Below are 5,194 nucleotides of genomic sequence, written 5' to 3'. Positions count from 1 at the left end.
ATCTCCCCCTTTCCCATTCACCCCTTCTCCCTTTCTCCTCTTCTCCAAATCCCCCTTTCCCCTTCTCCCATTCTCCCCGTCTTTCTTTCTCCCCTTCTCCCCATCCCCTTTTTCCGCTTCTACACTTCTACCCATCTCCCTCTATCCCATTCACCCCTTCTCCCTTTCTCCTCTTCTCCCCATCCCCCTTTCCCCTTCTCCCATTCTCCCCGTCTTTCTTTCTCCCCTTCTCCCCATCCCCTTCTTCTCCTTCTCTCCTTCTCCACGTCTAACCATCTCCCCTTATCCCCTTCCCCCCTTCACCCCTTTTCCCCGTCATCATTTCTCTCCTTCTCCCCTTCTCTGTATATTATCCGTTTCTTCCTTTTTCCATTACTCATCTTCTCCACATTCTCCACCTTCTTCCCTTCTCCACTTTTTCCACCTTTAGTATAGAGATTTTGTATGTTGGGATTGCAACACTGATTTTTGACATTTCTACGAATTACAAATATTTTCAATTTGAGTTGGTTTGAAATATTAAAATTGAAGCCATCCTTCCAGATAGAGTCCAAGAGCCGCAGCTGGCTGCACAGTCGCATCATCAGGGATTACTCCGACTCCTCGACTTCGAGCTCTTCCAAGAGCCTGTGGAATCAACTCTTCACCAACCTTAAGTGCTGTGGTGTCAACAACTACAGGTGATTTAATCAAACGCAGTAATTAATGGTAGAAGTCCAAAAGTCGAAACTCGAAAAGTCCATTGTGGTACACGTCAGATAGTTATTTTAAATGACTAAATTTTTAAATGACACAAATCAATCAAATGAAATGGGATTTGAACCCGCTACCTCCGGCTTGCTAGTCGAGAGCCTTACCCCTCTACCATGGAGGCTGTCCAAAATGATAGGTCATTAGGATAGGTCCCATTGTTTTCATTTGAATCTTCTCAGGTGATAGAGGCTAACTACGTATACATTGCATATTCCTATACAAAACATAAATTACAATTACCTCTTGGATAAAATGTCTCTATTGAAACTTTCAGAAAGAAGAATAAGCACAGATTTAATACTGTTACAAAGAATACTATATTTTAAAATTGACTGTCCCGAATTACTTCAATGTATCAATATCCATGTTCCCTAAAAATCATGCCGACATTTCTTACCTTTTTACTTCAATAACACCAGGACACTAGCTTACCAAAATTCTCCGATTCCGAGACTTCACAGTCTTTCTGATCTGGGTGATATATTTCATTTGAAAACTAATCAGTATAAATGTTGTATATTCTATCACTTTTATTCTTCTAGACACAAATAGACCTATGTACCCATATAACTTCTCCGCTTCTACTATTTTGTTTTGTTGAATCTTTTAAATTCAATTATATGCGTGAGGATTCATTTTTGCCATTATGTTTACATTCTTCTTTATTGTATTAATTTGTAAGTGTCTACTCTGATACAAAATGCTTGTATTTTTTTTTAAAGAAAAACCCACTAGGGCGTGTAATAAATAAATAAATAAATATTCACCCAAAAAACCTATTTGCAGTGACTTCGAAGGTTTCAACTTCCAGAAGAATAATGGAGCAGTGTTCCCAGCCACATGCTGCGAAAAGTCCGACAATAGGACGGAACTGGTCTCTGACAAAGAATGTAATCCATTCAAAAAGGTAGAATTATACTTTTTGCATGCTTCGGAGCATCTTCCATTGAAATACTCTTACCGGTAGAACAAGAACAGCATTTCCGCTTGACGTCTGTGCTGCAAAGATTGCCAGGGGAACCTTTCAAATGGTCCACTCTTTGCTGCACAGAGTTAGAAGTGTTTTTTAACTTGACTCTTGCTTCGATGGACAAATAGTCCCCATGTCTGAGCTGTGGAGCATGTCAACGCAAAGTTTGTTGGGATTACAACTATCGATGATTGAGTCCCAACTCTCTGTAGCCATTGAGACAATGGCATCCCAATCGGAGTATGTTGTGAAGCTGAAGGTTGTGGAGAGGAGAAGGACACGTCGAAGAGGAAGGTTGGCTATTCAGATCTGGTCACAAACACGGCTAATTCCATTTAAAAGCAATGTAATGAATAGTGGTCTTGCATCAATTCATCAAATTTCAACGTTCATTTTCGGTTTCTGTGAAAGTCCTTTTCGTGTGCTGTTATTATATCATTATAGGTTAGTTGCTTGACATAACTGAAATAATAACAAAACTTGAAAAAATCTTTCACAAAACTTGAAAATTAACTTTGAAATTTGAAGAATTGTTCAAATTCTCCGAAACAACCCATCCCTAAAGTATTTTCTACACTGGAACGTACCGCAAGGTACGTTCCAGTGTAGTACATCCCATTATTTTAAATGAATAAATTGTGAAGTAACACAAATTAATCAAATAAAATCTTCGGCTTACTGATCGATAGCTTTACCTTTCAACCACTGAGGCCGCCAGGTTGTTGGTTGTTTATTAATTACTATTAGTAATTGATCGTTTATCTGTTGTGTAAAAAAAATTATGTTTATTAGAAAAGCAATGATCACTGGACAATTAAAGCGATTATTATGCCTCGTTCCCTTTTCCTTCGCAGAACCTCCTGTTCTTTATTTCCTTGTTGATAATTTGTCGCTTGACACCGTGCGTAATATTTCAACATTAAAAATCTTATATTCTTCTTTAGTTCGTAGTCAAGTCGAACGTAATTCTTCTATCTGGTCCCATTACTTCAAAATCCACTCTGACTCCATTGAAACAATTCAGCATAAATTCCCAAATTTTATTAACTATAAACTCGGTCTACCAATTGAAACAATAAACTACAATCACTTGATGAAAGAACTAAATTTATTAAAACTCTCAGATAGAAGACATGTTTCCGACTTGATTTTTATTTATAAAATTGTTAATGGTATTACAGACAGCCCTGATTTATTAAGTCTAATTACCTTCCATATACCTATAAGAACTAGCCGATCTAAAACTCTTTTTAATTGCAACAAAAATATCAGGAGTGAGACATTTAGACACTCGCTTATACCTAGATTGCATGCAGTTGGCAATGTTTTCTCAGAAGTAGTAGATGTGTTCAACTGCACGGAATATAGTTACAAGAAGGCTATAATAACATACCTCAAAAACAATAATCAATGTCAGGAATGATAATATTCTTCTGCATAGCTCCTATATCATATTTTACTACATCTAAACTATTTAAAAAATTATTATTTCTTATCCATAAGTATAATTGAATCGCTGACAGTCCTGAATTGTTAATGCCAAGTTGCGATGCCTACTCAGCTATTCCAAGTACAATTAATTTTGACTTTGACTTGACTTTAACAATAAACTCACTACTGACTATTATCACAGACACCTCATACTTCGGCTTATGACAGGACTTATACAAGCCTAGTATAAATTAGTTCAACTATTGTTACACTGGTTTATACAGGGTGTATCGGCAAGTACCCGACAAACTTTAACCAGCTATTCCTCAGCACATTTGGAGTAAAAAATGTTATGGGCGCTTTGCTGTCCGGTAACATTTTTTTTCCATTAAAAACAAAAAATAAATAAAAAATCTACACTCCGTCATTGTCATTTGCATTGTTTCTCGCGTTCAACAGCTGTTATTAGCAAGTGTGTCAAAAAGTGTCCTCGCTCTTTCGTACACTAATAATAGTTAAAAATGAGACGAATGGTGCCATGCCATTTCGTTGTGATTGTAAAAGCGCGCCAACGTAGGTACGTACTTACATTATTCAACGAAACTCGAACAAAACATTGCCAGATGGGTTTTCAATCTTTGACAAAGGATAAAACATTGGTGACATGTGGTGAAAATATGAATAGTAATTTTTTTATGAAAAAAAATGTTACCGGACAGCAAAGTGACCATAACATTTTTTACTCCAAATGTGCTAAGGAATAGCTGGTTGAAGTTTGTCGGGTACTTGCCGATACACCCTATATATTTCTTTTGGATTATGCATTGTCTTACTGCACTTATATTAATAACTGCATCAATTGCAGTAATGTTTTTGTGTACACATTAATTGTTCTTTAATTTATTGCTATTATTATCCTGTTTACCACTGTACGCTTTTAATTCGATTATCACTGTATTGTATTATTCTCCATTTTATGGCATTTGAATAAATAAATAAATAACTTTTCTTACCACTAATTTAACATAATATTATGTTTCTCTCTTCCAGGGCTGCTTAGAAGTGCTACTGGATCAAATACACAAGTTTCGCCACCATATTGGTATCATACTTTTCATCTTCCTGGCCTGCCAACTCTTCCTGACTATCCTCAGCGTGTACCTCGCACGTACTCACACACTCTACAAGGTGTCATAGCATCCATAATCCCGGTTTATCGGCCCAGTAACGGGCCCGAAAGACCGGCCAAAATACGCAAGTCAAAGTGAGGCTAGGCAGATTAGCGTTAAGCCTGCGATTGGTGACAGTGGGCGTGGCTCAGTTGGTGGCGGTAGGTTGAGTGTAGGTCAGGATAGAAGACCGGGAGATGTGTTCACTATTATAGTTGGTAGTGGTAAGATTGAATGGGTGGGAGGAGTCAACAAGGCTGAATAGTTAATTTATTAAACGCAATTATATTCATCTCCCTTTAACAAATGTTCCTGCTTTCCCCCACTCAACCTGTTACCCAATTACCTCTCCCTGTCTGACAGTGTAGAGTACCTACATCACTGACAATTGCAACAATTTATTTATAAATCGTCAGTCTGTTAAGAAAACCGGAACAGTAAACATGTTCCTTTAGCGCGTTTTATTCGATTTAAACATAAACAGTCTGTTAAGAAAACCGGAAAAGTGAATATGTTCCTTTAGTGTGTTTAATTCGAGTCTGTTACGGAAGTTTGTGCTGTGTCCCTCAATTCCATAATATCGATTGAAAAGACCAAGAGTAAGTCAGATTCCTTTCCAATTCTAACTGTTAACAACGGCTACCCCAATAGTTGTGTCAATTGTTGATTACAGTTCACCATAAAACCACAAACTGATTCTCATCCGATCTGCCAAACTCTGTGTTTCCTCCCTCTTAAAACATGGGTCTTCAAGACTTCACACAGCATCCCCAAATTTGACATAAACCTAGAGGGAAATTATTTTCCTCAGGGCCTCCTGTAGAGTTAATTGTAAAAAAAAATTGTTACGTTCCGCACGCGCTCTGTCTCA

The 5,194-nt window shown here is 37.5% G+C and overlaps 1 long non-coding RNA gene across 1 annotated transcript; it reads left to right on the top strand.

Moving 5' to 3' along the window:
* Positions 1 to 540: 540 nt before the first annotated feature.
* Positions 541 to 4,722, top strand: LOC149414232 (uncharacterized). Its single transcript, XR_016304156.1, has 3 exons — positions 541 to 680; positions 1,540 to 1,660; positions 4,205 to 4,722. It is a non-coding gene; the product is annotated as an uncharacterized LOC149414232 (long non-coding RNA).
* Positions 4,723 to 5,194: the final 472 nt, after the last annotated feature.

This window comes from Hesperophylax consimilis, chromosome 20, assembly GCF_061612785.1.
Source record: "Hesperophylax consimilis isolate HC1 chromosome 20, BYU_Hcon_1.0, whole genome shotgun sequence".
Classification (NCBI taxonomy): Eukaryota; Metazoa; Arthropoda; class Insecta; order Trichoptera; family Limnephilidae; genus Hesperophylax; species Hesperophylax consimilis.
The sequence above is the reverse complement of the archived record's forward strand: the minus strand, read 5'-3'. Positions and strand labels throughout refer to the sequence as shown.